At 34.4% G+C, this 20,723-nt stretch overlaps 1 long non-coding RNA gene across 1 annotated transcript in view; it reads left to right on the plus strand.

The window, feature by feature from the left end:
• Nucleotides 1–20,723, plus strand: part of LOC116280918 (uncharacterized) — a 73,966-nt gene that overhangs the window by 19,495 nt on the left and 33,748 nt on the right. Inside the window, exon 3 of the long non-coding RNA XR_012073476.1 lies at nt 14,444–14,606. This is a non-coding gene — a long non-coding RNA (uncharacterized lncRNA). The remainder of the gene's footprint in view (nt 1–14,443; nt 14,607–20,723) is intronic.

The following is a 20,723-nucleotide window of genomic DNA, read 5'->3' on the forward strand; positions in this document are numbered from 1 at the left end:
AAACACTGTCATTTACTTGGGCAAATTACCTTTTAATCTAAGTCTTAGCTTATTTATGTATAAATAAAAGGTAACGAGAGTACTCAACTCATAAGGTTGTCATGAAGATTAAATGTATATTTACCACACTGCCTGGTATTCAAGTACATAATATTATAATTGCCATTGTTATTAACATTAAGCTTCAAAAGACGGTAGATAATCTCCATTTGTTGCCCCTAAATTGTTTATGGTCCTATTTTGCTCCATTTACTTCAGTTCTTAACCATCAACTTATAGAGGAATGAGAAATAAATTCGTTTCATATTATCAAATTTGTTTCTAAAAGGCTCAACTTTAAGGGCATATGTTTTGTGTTGTCAAGATCCAAGTTCTGTTGAAGAACTGCTCGGATACCTAGAGTTCATGAATCAGATTTCTTCTGTATTGGTGGCTAGGAAGGAGTTAACCTCCAAATAATCTTGGATTCCATAGTAAAGAAATTGAGGTTTAAGACATGATCTCATATGGTGTTTTTCTTTCTCTTTCTGGCTTACTTCATTTAGAATGACATTCTCCAGGTCAATCCATGTTGCTGCAAATGGCATTATTTTATTATTTTTTATGGCTAAGTAGTATTCCATTGTAAAAATATACCACAGCTTCTTTATCCAGTCATTGGTCCATGGACCTTCAGGTTGTTTCCATGTCTTGGCTATTGTAAATAGTGCAGCTGTGAACATTGGGGTGTTTGTATCTTTTTGAATTAAGGTTCTCTCTGGATATGTGCCCAGGAGTGGGATTGCTGGATCATACAGTAAGTCTATTTTTAGTCTTTTGAGGAATTTCCATACTGTTTTCCATAGTGGCTGCACCAGACTACACTCCCATCAACAGTGTAGGAGGGTTCCCTTTTCTCCACACCCTCTCCAACATTTATCATTTGTGGACTTTTGAATGATGGTCATTCTGACTGGTGTGAGGTGATACCTCATTGTAATTTTGATTTGCATTTCTCTGACTCTAAATTAGCGATCTTGAGCATTTTTTCATGTGCCTGTTTGTATGTCTTCATTAGAGAATTGCTTGTTTAGGTCTTCTGCCCATTTTTGGATTGAGTTGTTAATTTTTTTCTTATTAAGTTGTATGAGATGTTTATATGTTCTGGAAATTAAGCCCTTGTCAGTCTCATCTTTTGCAAATATTTTCTCCCATTCCGTAGGTTGTCTTTTTGTTTGCTTATAGTTTCCTTTGCTGTGCAAAAGCTTTTAAGTTTAACTAGGTCCCATTTGTTTATTTTTGCTTTTATTTCTATTGCCTGGGTAGACTGCCCTAGGAGAACATTGCTGAGATTTATGTCAGATAATGTTTTGCCTATGTTTTCTTCTAAGAGGTTTATAGTATGTCTAAGTTTTTAAGCCATATGATATCACTTATATGTGGAATCTAAAAAAAAAAAAAAAGCAAACTTAATTACATATCAGAAACAGCCTCATAGACATAGAAAACAAACTTATGGTTACCAGAGGGGAAAGGGAGTGGGAAGGGATAAATTGGGAGTTCAAGATTTTTACATACTAATTAATATACATAAAATAAATAAACAACAGGTTTATACTGTATAGCACAAGGAACAATATTCGACATCTTGTGTTAACTTATGGTGAAGAAGAATATGAAGGCAAATATGTGTATGTTCCTGTATGACTGAAGTATTGTGTTGGATACCAGAAATTGATGCAGCATTGTAAACTGACTGTGCTTCAATTAAAAAAAAAAAAGACATGATCTCAGTTGATTTTGAACTCAGCTCCCATTCTGCTTCCTGAGGTAAATATGAAATCATTGTTACTGTTTTCAAATCTGTTGCTTTTCTTCCTCTGGCTGCTTAAGTCTTACTACTAGTTTGGTTTTTAGTTAACCTCCTCCTGAGTAATCTTGTTCTCAATTTTAAATGCAAATAATCAGAGAAATAAGACAGAAGGAACCCTCAAACAGATCTGTATCTAAGAAGTATCAAGCAGTTGTCAGAGAGTGCATAATTTCCTTTAGCGGTCTGCTGTTGGGCTTATATTCCCTTATTTTCTGAAAGTTATGTCTATCCTTGATCTCTCTGGCTGAACTTTAAGCTGATTTAATCTTGTTCTTTCCACCGTAGAGATCAAGAACATCTGGTTACCATCTCCTCCTTACTAATCTTTTACACATCTGAAAACTATCAATATATTACCACTAAATTTTCTCTCCTGCAAACTAAATTATTTCAGTTTATTTAATTTTATCACTACTCAAAGACCAATTTGCCAACTCCTTAATCATTTGTGTGGTTTGTGTATAGCCTCTTGTTCACTTCTCCGAACTCACTCAAAATTAAAAAGACAGGGTTTTCTGAAAATTATAGGCATCATTCATGAACAAGTGGAAAAATTAAGCTTTCCAGAGTTTATGCTCTGGAAAAATTTTTAACTGTGACCTAAAATATGCTGTATCACTTCTAGGATAATTCTTTCCAGCATGAGCTTAAAAAAAAGACCTCCCTGCTTCTATTATTGGTCCCTTTCCTCTAAACTCCGTAAACAACAATCCATACAGTCTTCAGAGTGAATTGCACAATTAGAGGAAAGACTGTTTTAGATAGAAATGTTAGATGTCTGTATCAAAGTATAAGTTTTATAGTAATCCCAGAAATAGAAAAGACCATTAATTGAAATTTTTGGTAAAAGAAACATTTAGGAATAAATCTCTCACTGTGTTTTGTTCCCTCAGCATCTCACCTTCAAAAAAATTTTTTTTAGAAGCCCTTGCTTCATAGTTACAGAATTTACCATAGTTTGGAATGTTGTATTTTTTTGTGTGTGGTTAACACCTACTCTCCTACTGTACTTTGAGCTCCATGAGGACCGGAGTCATGGCTATTTTTCTTGAAATTGTATTTCTGGTGTTTAACATATAATAGATAATCTAGAAGTATTTGTTAATTGCATAAATGATGATGTGTTATTTGCAATAGTAACCGAAGAGATGCACAATTGCTGTTTTCCTATAAAGTCTGAAATGCCATTTTAGTTGTTCCATTAAAATACATGATTAAAAGGAAATACTATCTTAGAGGAGATAATATGTCATTATTGAAAGTAAACATTTTAACCCCAATTTATTGACCTAAGAAGAAAGGAAAGACCTAAACAAATGGGAGATAGCAGAGTTCGGTTTTGATGGGAGATGGGAAATGAAGATGTGAAATCAGTAGTCCTTTACTGTTTTAGCTGGAATCTGTAGCAGAAAGATCTAGATAGCAAGATACATCTTCTGTGAAATGTCTTCTCTCTTTGGAGTAAGTGGTTGTGATAGTTTTAGGTGTGGGAAGAGCACTATAGGGCTGGTGAACACAGATTAAAACTTTAGCAAAATAAATACTATAAGAGTGAATGGCTTTTTATCAGTCAACACCAAGACTTCTTAAATAACCCCTCTATAATAATTTATTTGCTTGTAGCAACTTTTCTGTGATAAATGTGCAAATGAAATATTCTCAGTATCAGTACAGAATAATTCTTTTCACTTTCTGATCTTTTATGTGAAGCTTATACATCTTATCTTGTTTACTTCTTGTTTCTGCGGGCTAGAAATGTATTTTTCAAGCAGTATTCTTGTAATATAGTAGCACAAGTACACTAACTGTTTTGTAATATAAGAAATATAATAAAATAATCCAAAATTCCTAGACTCTAGATTCCTAATCTTCATGCAACTCCAAAGGATGTACTGTATGTATAAAATATAAATTCTTATTAAAATGTGTGTATATATGTATAGTATATCATGGAAATGATATTCAAAAATGGTACAGTACTAGACTGAGAATTAGAAAATGAATTCAGTCAAGGCTGTGTCACTGATGCTTTGTAAAGTTGAACACATCTCTGACCTTTCCTATGTTTTAGTTTTCAAATTAGGAAATTGGTCTTACAAATACTTTTTAAAACTTTCACAGGCTGGAAGATGTGTAATCTTTACTTTTCTCTGTCCTTCAACACCTGTGTAATGGCATCCTGCTCAGATACGGAAATTTCTCCTCTACTATTTCCTTTTTTCTATCAGTAAACAAACACAAGCTCTCCTTACATTTTCTGTGAGACTGCAGCATGGTTCTAGATCGTTCTCCAGCCTCCTTCCATGATTGCCTCTTTTTTCCATATCACTGCTGCCAAACTCAGTTTTATGAAGCTCTGGGTTTCTGCCAAATTGCCTTGTAAATGAAGTTATAATAGTTCACTACTACCTATCACATTGCATCTTCTTTAGTTTTTTTTTAAACTTTTGGACCTTTCTTAACCAGATACTGCATTTTGCTTTCCGAATATACATTTCCCCCTATTTCTTCTTTGATGCATAAGTATGCCCCCTGTGAACAGTTAAAAATAAAACAGAACATGTTTTCTCAGGTCCCTTGTTCATGGAGGTGACCAAGTGACATGACTTTAGATAACAAAGGATGAGTTTACTGGAAACTATCAGAAAAGGTAGATTTCTCTTTGCCTTTCATTTGTTTGGAACACAGATACTCTGCTGGCAGTGCAGGAACTATGTTGTAACCAGCAGACTAAGAATGTCAGAACAGAAATAGAAAAGAATCCAGGATCTAATAGTCCCTTAGAGCTTCCCTGCTATCCTTAAGGTGTCCACCTCCAGATTCCTTGTTTTTTATAGGAAAAAAATCCATTCTTTGGTTAAGCCACTGCCATTAAGTCTCTGTTACACATGACTGAACATAGTAATAAACAGATACATAATCCACTTATCCAGCCTTATTCCCACTAGCTCACCTAAGTCATCTTTCAGTATGTCCTTGGAATTCCCTCCTGTCCATGTCTATGTTTGGGGTTATGTACTTTTACCCCTTACTACCCGCTCTGAAGAAAGATTCTTCTACTGACATGAGCCTTTCCATACCTTCAACATTCCTTTAACTCGCCTCAAGTCTCACCTTTTCTGTGAAGCCTCCTCTCACAAACCAACCAGTCTTCGAATTTCTACAGCACATGTGCTTTCTGCTATACTACATTAGACTGTTATTTGTCTAATTTGTGTTAATTTTAACACTCTACTAAATTATACATTTTTAAGGGCTTGGACTCTTCCTAAACTTACTAGACTATAAATTCCTGAAAAGCAGAGGCAAGTTTTACATGCAAATCTATTCATCACTTTTCCTTTCCTCTAGCATCACTTGTACATCATAACTATTCACAAATAGACTTTGGGTATATGTGAGATTCTATTTTATTTGACTCAGTGATTATTGCTTAATGATATTAATTCTTAATTAATTGTTTTAATCAAGAAATTTATCCTTTAGCTGTATCCTTTATTGGGGATGTTCTCACTCCAAACTAGGTAGCCTGTAATTAAAAAAAAAAATTGTGTACTCAATTTCCTCTTTACCCACCGTTTGCAATTGTATAGGAATTTTATAAGGGATTATTTATGAAAATAAAATAAAAATTTACCTCTGTGTCTAGTTAATACCCACAAGTCAGGAAGAACATAATGCAAAAAATAATAAATAAACATGTTTGTTTACACTTCTATCTTCAATCAATTGCATTCAAATAAAGTGATACTTAGGGTGCAAACCTTTGAAGAGTGAAATAGCTCCAACTTAAAGATTTTCTGACAACCTTAAATCTTCCTAATAAAGAATCTTGTATATTATTTTAAAACTCTAATCACTCTCTCTCCTAGGTCTGGTTGAACAGATTGTGTTAGTATTAAAATCACAGCAGTCATTCTAACATAAAAATCACCAAGGGAAAAATGAAGATATGAATGCAATAGGATTTTTTCACACTCTATAAAGTTTTCCTCTTGTTAAGCTTTAAAGATTTTCTAGTGTGTGTCCATATTAGCACTATTTCTAAAATATCTGACAGTTGTTAGACTGCCTATAATAAATGAACTAGTACTGAAGATAAAGAATGTGCCTACACCAGCCACTTGAAATGAAGTAATTTGGAGAAGGTGGAATTATTTCCATCCTAAGAAAGGCTTTACAGTCTATATGGGCATTTCCTGTTTTATGTTCTTTGTAGTGTGCATGTTTGGAATATATTCTTTCCATTCAGTCCTCTTAATTTTTCAAAGCACACTCCTGCACTCGTTGGAAGAGAATGGTCTGAAGTCCAAGGCAGTGTTAACATAAGCTTGCATCACACTACTTAGGCCTTACCTGGTTTCCCAACTAATCACCTGTGAATGCTGATTCACGTGTCTCTTCCCTACATCCCAAATTTTCTCTACCTTACCTTTCATGTTTGTGCTGGATTAGGTCCACAGTATTAAGTCTATATTGTTACATTATTAGCTTGACATTTAAATTTGTATCTTTCTGGAAAAGGGTCTTTTCGGTTTCTGTAAGTAGACAGTGAACCAGAAAATTATGAGAACTTTTCCCTGGCACAATACACCAAAGGCAAGTGGAGGCACAGATGAAGTTTAAATCCTTCCCTCCTAAAGCTGGCTGTCAGTGGCACTTCCATGGCTACATGACTTAATGGTCTCTATGAAGACCAGGAGGCAGAACTGTCCAGATGAGCTGCATTAGTTTGTACAGCAGCTCTGATTGGTTGAACCTTCTTATTAAGAGTCTTTACTTAGGAACTGTGAAATGAATCACTCATCTGTTACTTCAGAGTTTAAGCTGTACCCCTTTTAAAGCAATCTGCACCTCCGTATAATTAAAAAAGAAAAGCCTGTATTGATACTATAAGAGTATGAGCTCGGGAAATAAAGTTTTCTTTAGCAAATTACATTTCCTAAATTTAAAATACTCAAAGGTCCGTATGATTTTACTCTTCACCTTGACCACTGAGATCATTAAGTAAGAGGTCAGTAAGAATCTCATAGCAAGTGATAGTCACAGATTCTTAGAGAATTAAGATTTGGGCCCTTAAGAAGTTCTGGCTATAGAACCCAGATTCAGATGTGGGACTTGAAGTGACTTCATTCAGAAAACAAATACTCCATTCCAGAAAGTCTTGGTATTTAGTCGATTATCAAGTCAGATACTCACTCAGGCATGAGAACTTGACATACCAGAAGCGGATTTTTTTCAGCTGTGTGCCCAGAGAAAGAATAATGTCAGGATCAGATTAGCCCCAAGGAGACTTCAAATTTGAAACAGAGCTGAATAAATTCATGCATATTGTAAACGTGACTGATTTGTGAATCAGCTAAAACTAGGTGTGTATATGTATGTTTTTATGTCCATGTGTTAAAATACTGCACATGCTTAGGCTTTTGACTGCTTCTACTCCCCACCAAATATTCAACTTGGATAATAGAGGTATATTTTTCAAAGATACATACATTTTTTCCTGTGTCCTCTACTTGATAATATTGTATTTGAAAATAATTTTCTGAAAATACAAACTTCGTGTGAAACTCATAAGTTTTCCTCTGATTTTTAAGTGTATATAAATCATTATTATTATCTCTAAAAGGTGGTTCTCAAGGTCAAATTCTGTCAGCAGAACAGCAACAGAGATACAGTGCATGGTAAATACGGCTGCAGTCCTAAAACTGCACAGATCTTTAATGCTTTCCTTTGCACTTTTTGTTGGTGACCAGTGTTGAGGGAAAGTGATTGCTTGCTTTCTTTTATCAGTTTCTATTTGTGTGGTAAACTTTGCTTTCTTATCTTTCCTAATTTACTAGCTACAATGAGTTTAGCTTACTTGCTGATGATTGCACAATTTTCTTACTTCCTGTAATGCTGCCTATGATAGCAGGAATAATCATGAAGATCTGAAGGTGCTTTCTATGACAAAAACAAAACCAGTCTTCAGTTGTCCTGTTAACTGAGGGCTTTGTAACTCATCAAACTTTATCCTACTTTACTTCTTCTGAATCCATGAAGTCTATTCAGTGCCATCCATATGGGTTTAACTTTTTAAATTTTATTTGTTTTACATGTGAGACTCATCATTAAATTGTAAGCCTCTCCAGGGTAAAAATGAATGCTTTTAATGAGAGAGAGGGAGAGTAAGATTATATCCACATACTTTGGTGTTTTAAGACCTTATTCTGACCCTCTCCAAAAGAAGTAAATGGGAGGGATACTGAAAGATTCTGAGAAATCAAAAGTCAAATAAGTTGTTGTTATTTCATTGTTCACTGCTCTTTGATGATCACACTGTCTGTTGCTGAAATATCAGTTGAAAATCATCTCAGGACAAATCTAGTTGTCATGTTTTCTATATCCCTGGTTAGAACGTGGACCTTTTCATTACCTGCTTACTGACTTTAAACTATCTCTCTGAAAACAAAAACATTGTCCCTTTTGTTTTTCCAGCAAATTTGCAAAATTAAAAAAGAAAAGTTTAATGACATTTATTTTTGAAAAGATTGGGGAGAAATTGGTACTCCAGTAGAGTTTTGATAGGAGTATATATTGGAACAATATTTTAAAAGGCAGTTTTTATCTATAAACATTTCCCAAACTCTATGACCCAATAATTCTAAGAAACTGTTCTACAAAAATAATAGTATGAAAAACAAAAAGTAGAAAAATATATGTTGCAGCATTTGTAGCAGTCTTGTTTTTAATAAAAGTTGCGATCTGCCTAAATTGACTTTAGTAGAAAATTGGTTGAATAAAGTTTGAACATAAATGCAATGTACTATATCAATTAAAAGTAATGAATCTCTATATATACACTAATAAGATGTACATGAAAAGTTTTTAGCTTTAAAAAGCATCAAGGAATAGTTTTGTTACTGAGTCTGGACTTGTTCTGCTCCCCGCATGACAGGTCAGTACATCGGGAGACGAAGTGTTGGGGCAAGGAATAATGACTTTATTCAGAGAGCCAGCAAACCAAGAAGATGGCAGACTAACATCCTGGAGAACTATTTTACCCAAAGTCAGAATTCAGACTCCTTTTATACTAATAAGGGGAGAGGGTAGGCTTGGTTGTTGCAAACTTCTTGATATAGGAATTCTTTGTTCTTGGAATCCTTTGTTCTTACAGCTGTCCACATGGGTCAGGTCATGGTGTCCCTGTAAACCTCCAACAAAGCAAATGTAATTTTTTTTAGTCTGCAACTTGTTACCTTTATAAGAATGGAGAAGTGTTAATATCCTTAAAGATCAGAGCCTTAAGAGTAGGCTGTCCTGTATATTTCAGGCCACAGGCAACATTCTTTTACAAAAGCTGCAGAACCAGCAAGACTAAGACTAAGACATAGCCCAAGGTTAAAGTCAAAAGAACAGATGTAGTATGGAGTCAGATTAGTTATTTTCTATTTCAGTTTGATTCCATTGTGTTGAGAAACTTATGTGCAAATGTGTGTATATCTGACTTTATTTTAAAATATATAAGAAATATGAATTTTGTAGGCCTAGACAGAAATGTGGAATAATGTATATCAAAAACATAGAAATGGTTCCTTTGGTGGAGAAACGCCAAGGCAGATTTCATTTACTTCTTTTATTTGCAATGGGTAATTTTTATTTTTGGAGGCGTTTTAGTTTGTGGGGAGGGGCCCACATTTCAAGTAATAATAATAATAATAATAAATACCACTAATTTTGTATTCCCTAAAAATGGGGGTAAAGTTACCTCTCTTTCAGTATTTGTAGGCACAAAAGCAATTACATATGTAAAATGCATGGCATGTATTTGGCTTTCAAATTCACAAATGCATTATTATCAAGCTGTTGTTCTCAGTTATTGCTATGATGAGGACAATCTTATAATCAGTTTGCTGTTCAAACAATTCACAGTCATTCTCAAATACCCACGGTACAGAATTCTTTTATAAACCTTGAGATGGTTATTATAACCTTCCCTCATGTTTCTAAGGATTTCAGGATTATATTAAGTCTGTAGTTCTGAGAGTGTGTGCCTAGCCTGTACTGGAGAATCATCATGTGTCCTTTCCAACCCTTTGACCTCCCGATTACCACTTCAACCTTAATATACACCTCTGAGCATATCTATTAACTATTACAAATTTAGTTGACTTTGTTATACCCAATTTGTTAGAATTGCTTAGTGAAATTTCAGGGCTCTGTTTTTCTCGAACTTTATCTCTCACCAGAAACCCAAGTGCTTAACAAATACTCATTGCATTTATACAGTCATTTGTGTACACAATCACTCATTTTGTCGTTCATATCTTTATTCCTTCACGAATGAAAAATAAAGCGTAATTGCCAATCTATACTAGGAAGAGGATGAGAATAGAAGCAAAATATATTTCAAAGATGAGGAAATCAAGGTAGAGAAAAACTGAGAAACCAAACTGAAGATATGTGATCTATTTTGATATAAACCTCACATTTTCTCAATGTTAACATATTTTTGAAAAATTGTCCCACTTGCATTTAGTATAATACACAATAAAAGTCTGTTAAGTCAGCTTACACAGAAATAGTCCAGTGACATTTTAAATTTTTTTAATTGCTTTGTCATGCCCACAAACCAGGTATAGTCATCTCAGTCAATGAATCAGTGTAGATGCTTTGATAGAGATAAAACACTAATCCAAAGCATAGATACTGCATGTGGGAAGCTGCTTTTACCAATTAAGAATAGAACAACTTCAATGAGAAAAGCCACACTGTTTCAGATTATTGGTAGAATTTTGAATCAAGAATCATTTCTTTATTTAATCTGATTTTCCTTTACTGATTTTTCCCTATACTTGTGGATCCAGAATAGCACTTGTTTGCCAAAACTGTTGATAAAATATATAATACTTAGTTCATCCTTAGGTTTACATAATCTTTGTTTGATAAACCATTGTTGGATGATGTTTAACGTGCTAGAGGCATTGAAAACTACAGAGCCATTGACTAGTGACTGAGCTCCCAGTCATCGTCTAGCTCCAGGTGTGAAATATCAGAGGGCTGACCATCTTTTTAGGTAGCCCATTTCATCCTTGGAATGGGCATCCTGTGCTCACTGTCTGGAAATCACACTTTAAACTGCATATTGAGAAATTGGAATGTATGTAGAGAAGCTTAACCCAGATGATCAAAAATAAGAATAAGAGGTAAAGATATAAGGAATGATTAATCTGGAAAAAACTGAATGTGAATGTAATATTTTTCCTCAAATGTTCAGAGGGATGTTACATAGAAGAAAGACTGAAAGTATTCTGTATACCTCCGGATGACCAAACTGAGATCCAAAGATAAAAGTTACAGGAAGACCTAGGAGATTCTGTCTGGCTAGTAATGCTCTGTTTCCTTCCAAATATCATAGATGCTCTACCAGTAATGCCTGTGTCATTACCTGGGGTTTTTATTTAATCTTTAAAATAGCATGGCCACTTCTATAGCATATCGCTGAAGAAAACTCTGAAATTAATTGGCATTATTCCCTAATATATATTTCCCTCAGTTAAGCACATTGTAGGAGTTTTGAATGCCCTGTAGAAGTTCAAAAATCTGTCCTTGGCAATTTTACAACATGATCAGTATAGGAAATTAGTTAAATCTGGCTACACTTGTTATTAATGAACAGATGCTAATTACAAGTGATTAGTTTTTCTTATAAGTGAAATCAAATATATTTAGAAATGTATTGCATAACTTCTCTTGGGATCCATGTAACATTTATTCATCTTTAGTTTTCAGGACTGAATAAATTTTTATTTGTGAAAGCTAGGATTGTTTTTGTTTCACCTTTCCCTTTTGACCCCTTGCCATTTCTCTGCTCAAGATCCTTGCATAGGAAGAACATTGCTGGGGAAGAGTAATTCTAGAGTAAGAATGTTCCAAGATCAGCAAGTAGTTTTTATGTTTTTCCTTCCTTCCCTCTCTTCATTTCTTTTCCTCCCTGCCTCCCTCCCTCCTTTCCTTCCTTCCTTCCTGGCGATTCCTACAATGGCAAGCTCTTTTTTTTCCCCTGAGGTTTCAGCTTAGAGGGTCATTTCCTCAGGAAACTTTTCCCTAACTCTAAACAAAGTATCTGATCACTCCCTACCCCTACTTATTTATTGAATTTATCAAAAGTGGTTTTTTGGGTCTTCTTTAAAAATGTGTTTACAATTTTTCATTCTCACTAGAACGTATGGTCTGTCAGAGCTAAGATAATGTGTATCTGATTCATCATGGTGGTCTCTGCATTTTAGCACAGTTCCTGATGTTTGTGCAGGGGTGTGATTGAGTATATTTGCGTATTTGGATAAAAACTGGATGTATACTTCAAAAATTCGTTTTTTCCATGTATTCATTAAACACATGTATATGGAGGACTCTGTTTTGCCTGGGCTTGTGTTTGATGCTGGAGATTCAAAATCTTCCTAGATCCAACTAGGATGGCCATTCAAATATGAGTAAGAAACGGAGTGCTTGATAACTCATTACTTTTTTCCCAGAGGCATTTGAGATATTTTAATTCTCAGCCCGAGATTTAGTATAAAATATTCAAAACCTAGGTCATAATTTTATTTTGTTTTTATCACTTATGGATATTAATTAGGAAACAGTGGTATACTTAGTTGAATTTCCTCCTTGAAACAAAGAGAAAACATCTATAAAAGATCTGTATAAGACATACAATTTTTAAAGAGAGCATGAGGATTTTTTATATAAACTTCAAATCAGTTAATTACCTATCTGAAATGCTTGTTTTATGTTAAACCTTCGAAAATGAAAGAGAAAAACTGTTAAAGGTGACTGACTGTGAGGACTTTTCTTGTTTCTAAGCCTTTTTTCTCTGAAATAATAGGCTTAAGGGAATCTCACTTGGCATAATTAGAGAAAAACTGACTTTGTTCTAGATTAGAGTCAACAAAACAAATTAAAAAGAAACCCTCCAAGCCTCACAGATATTTTCTTTGGGGGCATATCTTACATAGCCTGGAATTTTATTTTCCTTCCAGAAGAAACTTCTGAATGGAAAGGGAAATAGGTACCTACTGACGAATGCAGGAAATGTACCTTAGGCATGTATTTCATGTGATGATTGCTTTTCTTTTGCATTTAGGAACTACTGGCAAAAGCGAGAGAAATGTATTTGATTTTATTACCCAGAGGAAAAGCAATCACTATGCTTGTCAGGTCTATCTATGAACATTTCTCCCATCCTGGGAAATCTTTGAAAAATAAAATCATGTTGGTGGCTATCTTGCAGTGCACTCAATTAAAGTTAAGTTGTTAGATTTTTCCCTAAAAAATATCAGCCACTGCTGTTACCAAGTATCTGACCAGGTCACATGGAAAATAACCGTGTTCACACTGTGCTATCTGCATTTGTCAGGAACTGAGCTAAAAAGACTGATGAGTATCTCATGGATATTCATTCTGGTTTCACTTGGGGCAAATTGTATTCATCCTGCAAACTCCTTGACCACAAACTATTCTCTTTTGCTGTTCCATTCACGTCTAAAATTTAGCACATACAGAATTTTATAATTTAAGAATTTAGATCACATGCAACTGGTTTGTGCATAGGCTGGATGGAAATTTGAAGAAATTTGCTTCATCAAACATTAATTGAAAATGGATGCAATTAGTGACTGGCTGCTCTACTGAGACTCTAACTAAACCTCTGATTTTAGTTACTGTAAAGGAGAGTGCTAGAAAGAAAATGAGTGAGTAAGAATGTAATTGGTTTTCTCAGATTGTTCCATTTGGAAAATGTCACATTTCAGAGATTTTGCAGCCTTTCTTTTCAGGATAGAAGGTTAGATCCAGGAAAGCTTTTGTGGAAGAGAAAGGGCAAATTGCCTCATCAGTCATCCACTCCATCTTCAGCCACTCTAATAACTCTCATTCCAGTACTCAGCTGAGCCACAGTCCCAAGGCCAAAGTCTACTGCTTAGGAGTGTGAAGAATAGCATATATATTTTAGACCAGAGGACTCAGACAAAATTAAAATAAAAACTACTCTTCTAACATGGGATATGTTTTCAGAATGAGTTTCTCATGTACTTAATCCGAAACCTGTCTTTGTCAGTGTTTGCCTTTTGGAATTGAATTTTCTCTAATTTAGCCATTTGCACCATATTATATTGTTTCTAGTTATTTCAGAGCTCTGAAAATTGCCAAAGTTATCCAATGAACATTTCTTATAGACTGAATAACTTTATCTGCCTGCTTCTAAATTTTTATTGACGTGTGGTGATGTCATCTGAAAATGACTTTAATTTCAGTGTTTTATTTCTGTAGATGTGTGCTAAAGATGTCCTCTTGATTCCTAGAGAGATGCAACTATAATTAATTCTATAACTAATCATTAAATATTTGCTATTAAACTTTTACATGACTAAAAATTCATCTCCCAAGAGATGAATCTCCTATCACTATTTTATCCACTCGTATTTTTAACTGACTCAACTCAAGGAACATCCAGCATAATTAGTTTTACAATTATTACAACTTTATTCAGTTTTTACAACATCTTGTATTATCCTGACTATATTTCCATTTTTTTTTTACATATCACAGGCTTCATTTGTATGAGAGACAAAAAGAAGTTTGTACAAATCACATCCTTGCTATATCTGATTATATTAAATTCATTGAGCAGAGGAAGCAGTAATGACCAAAACAGAATAAGGATGGAAACAAAGAAGAATTCTTCATTATTTTCTTCTTCTCCCTCAAATGAGTAAGTCTATTTGTATTACTTTTGATTTGTTACTTGAGATTTTTTAAAGCTCCATATATGAATGCATTTGTCTTGGAGTTACTTTGTTTCATGGTGACTAAAACATAAACTATCTCAGCAAAGTGATAAAGCATCGATGCTAAGGCAACACGAACACATAGACTCTTCAGAAAGAAACTAGCTTAGCAAAGGAGTCATAATAAAGGCACACATACGCATTACTCAACAAAACACAGAACTTGTTTAATTCAGAAGGCTTTTCATTTGAAATATTGAGTATAATCAATGCAAGTATTTGTGGGGGAAAAAAGTGGTGCCCTAGACTCCAGATGAGAAGTGGAACTGTTGCTTACTGTCAATTTCTTGGCAGTAATGGCCAAAATTAGTAGTGGGAATAAGGAGCTAAAATATCCAATTACAAACTTTATCTTCTGAAACTTTGGATTCAAGGCATTAATTACAAAGTATGGTGATTTTAGGCTTTTGCTTGTTATTCCTCGTTTATAAATTTTTTTTGCATTAAAAAATACATAATCAGAGAATTACAGAAAGTTAAAGCTGAAATTGTGCGATGATTTATCAAATGAAATGTGTTCATTTTAGAGGCAAACACACACTGTTACTGCACCTGTGTTTGATTCTGCAAATGTCAAATATGATTTCACTCTTCAAATATATGTTTATTTGTCCATTAAATATGTATAATTCTGTTTCAAACTTACATTGCATTTATCTTTCTAACAATGTAGTGTTTATTTGTTTTGCACTACAGGCAATCTTCAAATATTTCCATTGTCTTTGTTAAATAGGGACATGCCTGCATATGGGGAAAATAATGGATAGTGTGGGTTAAGTAATTTGCCTTCAAAACAGGCAAATCTAATTTCCAAATCACAAACTAAGGCTATGTCACTCGCCAGGTAATATTTTATTGGACAACATAGTATAACCACACAAACTAAGACAGTAATCTGCTCAGACAACTGTCAATGCACGCTGCCAATGTGAAGTACAGCCATTTGCGGTAACTGACTATATGTAAGCAGCAGAGTTGGAGAGAATACCTTATATTTTCACCAAGGATTTATTTTGTGGGTTGAGTTGTGTAAAAGAGGAAAAGAAGTTGATAAGCAAAAGCACCAAAGAGGCTTCGGACTGTATTTTTGTTACTCTTACAAGTCTTTTTTTTTTTCTTCTCACGTGGTATCTTGAAAGAGTTTAAATCTGTATTTCATATCTGTATTGCATATACAAGTAAAAAGCTTATACTATATAATATAAAGTGTTTATAGGTGAAAAGTAATGTAATGGGGAAGTCTCCCTTTGATTCTGATGCCTTATCAGGGAGATTCCCCTGAAGGTGGATAATTACAGTGAATGTAGTTATTCTTTGTCAAGGGCCATGGAAAAGTAAGATTTTAATTCTGTGGTACCTGCCCACCCCGAAGCCCCTCCTCAGATGTCTCTAAGGGTATTGTCAATCAGCATGAGTTTCCATCATCGGGATAAATCTTTCGCAAGATTACTGCTTCTTCATTGCTGCTGCTTGCTTTCTAGAACTGTGAAATATTTTGCTTACTTGTTCCATTTTTTCATATCCTGTTCTATAGAGATTTCTGGTTTATTCCCAATGCAAATTATATTGGTATATAAATATTCATTTGTATGAATTAAGGTGGAAAGGCTTACCAGCTTACTCACATTTTTTTTTTTTTTAAACTAGAAACGCATGGCTCTGTCCCTGAGCTCAGATGATTGGGCAGATTTATTTTAGGTATTACTGGATAGTCCTAGAGTTCAATATGAGAAAAATATGAGTCACCACTGGTGATTGGAATGGAAATACAGAAATTGACCTAGTTTATAATCAGTGAAAAGCCAGAATATCAGTTTAACTACCTTTTATTCCAGTAGGCCAAGGAAAATACTCCTTAATTAGAAGAATCCAGACTCTACTATCTGCAGCATATTTTTAAAAATGTAAGCTAGTTTATTGAAAACTGTGTTACTTTCCTGTTTTTGTGTGCTTCTGTGTACGTGGAGAACAGATAACACAGAACTAGAGGCATAAACACAAGATTTCAGAGAGTCTTGAATGCCAGAGTATTTTTGTCTCTAATCTTTCCTAGTAAAGATAACTACCTCTGTTTCTTTTTAATTAAGTCACATGGTAAATTAGCATAAAGAAATGCATAATAAAAGACTCATACCAACATCATACATCTAAGTCCTTTTTAATCCATGGAAAAGCAAATTTTTCTCCCCTTACTTTTAAGAAGGTTGATTCGTGAAATCTCTGTGGGACATTTTAAAACTTGCAATTCTTGATGGAGAAAGCCTTGAAGCCCTTTAAATATCAGAGCTGGGCCAGAATGTCCATAAATAATTCCTACTCTCCCTCAATCCACATTGCTAGGAAAGGTGCAGACACTGCAGATTTTTACTGTTTTCTCTGCTTGCATTCATATTACAATAAATGAGAATAGATTTCTAATATCCATTTCTATTACATGCATTAACTGAAGCTGTGGGGGTAAAATGAAAAATTTCCTGTGATTTGAGACACTGGGGAGGCCCGTATGCTTATGTGTGGGCAGCACATTCAGTATTTCTGTCTTTTTTTTTTTTTAAAGTAGCTTAAAATGTTCTAGGGATTGCTAACGGTTACAGAGCCTTCAAGCACTATTTTTTTAGTTTAATTGTAATCTTTCCATTAATATTTTTTGGAAGGATGAATCAGTTACAGTTAAAAAGCCTGAACTGATAGAAAAATTAAGACAAACTAAAATGTGCATGAACAAGTTTAAAGTATGCACTTTGTAGCATTATTTTTTTCCAATGGATAATTAACATGAAAATACATTGTAAAACTGAATAATAAATAATTTGTCTTTCTATCTCCACTTGAAATTGAAGTACGACACTTAGAACAATATAATTTTTTATAAACGTTGATTTTCCTGTGTGTAAGTTGATTTCTTTACTGTGAAGGAGTGTACAGATATAACTTTCCACAGTATATACCTTTTGGTGGAGTATATACCTGTATAAACCTATTATTTGGCAATACACATTATAGATACTTGCCAGAACGAAATTAGGAAATCAATGACAAAGTTGGAATGTGTCCTCTGAAGACTTAAATTAATGGAATTCTGCTAGAAACATAAAAGTTGTTTCCCTGCTGTTCACATCTGTTGCATCCTGGAAGAAAAAAGAGAAAATGTTATGTGAAGAGCTGATCTTGCATCGCTGACTCTTTCTGATTTTGCTGATGATAGCTGAAGCTGCAGTCTTGGCACCTCTTACCATACACCGTCATCAGCAAGGTGGGAACACATCCCTGAATTAAATTAGAATTCAGTGTGCAAATCACTTTCTAGGCTAGTCTGAGAAAGGCAACTGTTTTAAAAGTTACTACAACAATATTTGAAAATATTACTAACAGAAATCTACCTGTAAAAACCTAATTTTAAAAAAGTTTCCTCAAAGAAAGGAAAAGAAGTCATAAATATCATGTGAAAATTAAGGCCACAGTCAAGGTGAGGAAGAATCCTGGTCACAGCCACAAAGGCAGGATGAAGGGACAGAATCAAATGTTCTGCAGACCTTGAGTTTACAGCCATTTCTAACACACTATTATTTTTTCTTTGTCTCGTTCCTTTTTTTTAACTTTTCTTTTACATTTTATAAATATCTTTGCTATTCTTCTACCTCCTTAAGAATACAAGTAGTAGATATCAGTGTCAGCGCTAAAAACATTTACATATATTACATCAATTAACTCTTTATCCTATGATTTAGAAAAGACTGTTATCTCCAACTTACAGGTAAAGAAACTGAGGCTTAAAGAGATGAAATAAATTGCTTAAGTATTCCACTAATTGGTATAGAGCTGGGATGTCTTTCTCAAGACAGAACCTTAAAGCATCTGCTGTAGGAGTGGAAAGGAGTAGACACAGAGAAAAGACAAGAGTAAGTCTTGGTAGTTGTGGGGTTCCTGTAAAGAGGCATGTGATAGAAAGCACATCAGAATGACTCCCTTCTCTAGGGATTTCTGTAACAGGATAAAGAGCATAGAAGGAGGAGAAGTTTGGGTAAAAGGATGAATTCAAAATGAGGATTCTGTGAGACAGCCAAATTCTCACCTGGAGGTCCTGGGAAACCCCTGACCTTGAGATACAGGAAAGAGGGTAAATAATATGTAGGTAGCAGTTAGAGCTTCAGGATAGGTGAGACTATTTGCAAAAAGATAAAGGTAAAAATAAAGAGATTAAGTAGGGAAGAAAAAGAGCCAGCAAAGATACTGAGAGTAAATAAACTGTAGTGGCAGGAAAAGAATCAGTGTCCTGGAAATGATGCAGTGAGAATTTAAAGTAAAAGGAGGAATGACTAGTGTTAAATGCCACAGAGAAGTCAAGTCAGGGCAAGGTTAGGGCGGGAAAGTGGCTATCTGATTTGAATACTACCAGCTTATTGGATAATAACTGGGGAGTGAGTCAGAAGATTTTTCAGGATAGAAGAAGAAATAAATGAACATTAATTAAAAATATTTTAATTTATTTAATTAAATAATTTAATTTTAATTAATTAAAATAATAATTTTAAGCAATTAAAAATAGTGAGAGTAGACTCTTAGCAAATCTGGACATAGATAATGTAAGGACAATAGATTGAAAGATGCTTCTTCTCAGTGTGTCATGCTTACCGGCTGCTTGGAAAGAAGACGTGTGGAGGAAGGATTTAAAATCTTGAATTATGTGCGAAAAACTATTCACTTCAATGACTTGAAATACAGGTGCTATGTTTTTATTCCCGCTTGAGATTGTTATGAGTTAGTGGACTTGGAAGGAAGCTTGTTTTGATGAAAATCAAATTTAAAATGTAACAAGTGGAATTTCTAGACTGGATACAACAGTAATTCAGGATGAAATACAGGAAGAATGCTATGCTAAAAACGTTCGTGATAATCCTCAGCAGCATGGCAAATGAAAAGCTGTGAGAAAAGATGGAAACAAGAGTCAAGGACTTAGTACAGTTTCCTCACAAATTATAAGACATTTTCAGAATGAAGAAAAACTAGCCCTTCAATTTCTAACCTAACAATAATGAGGTCTGCAGTCACAGGAAGGTTGAAACAATCATGTTGTTAACCTTGGGAAGAAAAGATGACTGGTGGTGTTGGTTCCAAAGGAAGATGGATGAAGACCCTTTCCTGGGGTGGAATTAAGGGTTGGGGCATGTGCCAGGCAAACAGAGGCCATTCTCAAGTACATTGATCCTCTTTTTTAAAATTTCTTCATTACTTTTTACTTTTATCAGTTATCCTTGCACATAGTGAAAAGTGTCAGGTAGTTGTACAGGTTAATTCTGAAAAATGGCATCCCACTGCAATTCTTTCTCAGCAGCAATTGCTTCTATTTCTTTTAGCTGATTATTTTGAAAAGCAACTCGATGGCTCTAGATAATGGCATTCTCTTAATAGTTCTTGCTATTTTTTTAATTGTTCTCTTTGGGGAATTTGTTTGTTTTTTAGTTTTGGAGTATTATGCTTTGAGTTCCAACTATAGAAAACACGGGCTTAGCTCTTTTTTCTTCCCTGTTTACTCTTTTATTTTTCTTCTGGAGTTAATTTTGCTTTCTTGTTTGTTTAGTTTTCATATGTGAATGTCTCTAATTCAGCCCAAACTTTTGCCTATTGCCTATTACCATGTCATCTCTCAAGACATTTTGGTGCATCAGGTATTCTAAAGATTTAATACTTATGAAGAAGTCTTAGAATCATCTCACCTGTTACAATCTGGATGGGCTGCCCCTTGCACACGTGCAACTACCATCCTGAGATCTCTTCATCCTGAGGGCTCTTTCAGTACATTCCTTTGTCTCCTTCATTTATCACTCCATTATTTTGTCTATTCATAGTTATTGACTGTGTCTTAATTTGTTAGGTACTATACACCTGAGGTGGGAAAAAAAGAAACAAGATTCATTGCTTTCACTGATTCTATGTTATAGTGCTAATTGAAAGGGCATTCACTTCAATGATATTTTCCACTTCTACATGGATGCCTAATACCAAGTATAAGAAAAATAAAGGAGACATACTGATGGTATTTG

This window comes from Vicugna pacos, chromosome 6, assembly GCF_048564905.1.
Source record: "Vicugna pacos chromosome 6, VicPac4, whole genome shotgun sequence".
NCBI lineage: Eukaryota > Metazoa > Chordata > Mammalia > Artiodactyla > Camelidae > Vicugna > Vicugna pacos.